Here is a 1,210-nt window from a genome sequence, read left to right on the forward strand (position 1 = left end):
TGGCTAAAAAACATATGGGCCAATTTTGGGCCGGCGAACAAAATCTAATCTGGGCCACACTTTAGCTGTAGGTTTGGGCCAGATCCGGGCCAAAGAAAATTTGCTAACTGGGATGCTGCGTTCCTGATAAATTGGATGTTATTTAAGTTCTGTTGCTTTTATGACAACTTATAATGAATAAGACTTTATTACAGACAACCAAAACGCCAGTACAATGCATGTTGTTGTAAAGAAAATTAACATCAAATATGCTTTCTTTTTAGATGTCTGGTTTCTCCTGTCCTGTGAAGACCTCTTATTCTCATTTTTTTGGAATGCTGTTTAGTATTAGTAAGTATTATTAAAAACTTTTACTTTTGTTTTAAGAGGTTGCATTCACATGCATATCTCTGATGACTGCTTTGAATAATATGCATCTTCATGTTATTTGATAAGCATAATCCAATACTCTTACTTATAGTAATTCTTAACTGTTTTAAAACTGATGCATACTTCTGATATTTTACAGATATCTGATATTTCACCAGACGAGTGCACTTATTGACATCCACTTCACTGTCAGTCCAAAGCCTTTACGTTAATGGTATGTATGAAACTCTAATAACACATTTTTGCTACTTTTAAAATCTCTTTGTCTGACGATGTTGCAAATATCAATCTATTATTTTTCTCTCTCCCTGTCTGTTGAATGTGTCAGTGTATTAAGGGTGCACAGTGGCAGTTGCAGTTAGATTGGAGTTACCGAAACATCCAAAACATTCACACTTTGGACATTTCTACCATCATTCATGTACGTATTCACAGTGTTCTATATAATTTTACTGTTTGTTTTAGGAAGACAGTATTGTATTTCTTGGCCTACCATTCACAATCCTAGAACTGAGGTCTAACAGTTATCTGTAATCAGTCTTTGTTGACCACAACTGGTTCTTATTATATTCAAGTTTACATTTCTTAGAATACTAATGTTACTAAACATTGAAATTATGTTTGATATTTCCAGAGAAGTACTGAATATAATTTTTTTTTTTAACTGTGCATTTTCCAGGCTGCAGATGAAGCTCTCATCCCAGGATGCATTGAGGAGACAATGCCCATGATAGACCAGGGGACATCAGGATCATCAATGAGGGCCAGATAATCTTACAGTGATTTGGATAACTTGGCATTAGCTACTGCAAAATTCAACTGCCCATCTAACTGAAAGGGA

The 1,210-nt window shown here is 35.0% G+C and overlaps 1 long non-coding RNA gene across 1 annotated transcript; it reads left to right on the forward strand.

Annotated features, from left to right (window-relative positions):
- The first annotated feature begins 473 nt into the window (after positions 1–473).
- Positions 474–1,197, forward strand: LOC127162421 (uncharacterized). Its single transcript, XR_007827342.1, has 3 exons — positions 474–583; positions 698–790; positions 1,049–1,197. It is a non-coding gene; the product is annotated as an uncharacterized LOC127162421 (long non-coding RNA).
- Positions 1,198–1,210: the final 13 nt, after the last annotated feature.

Source organism: Labeo rohita, unplaced genomic scaffold, assembly GCF_022985175.1.
Source record: "Labeo rohita strain BAU-BD-2019 unplaced genomic scaffold, IGBB_LRoh.1.0 scaffold_936, whole genome shotgun sequence".
NCBI lineage: Eukaryota > Metazoa > Chordata > Actinopteri > Cypriniformes > Cyprinidae > Labeo > Labeo rohita.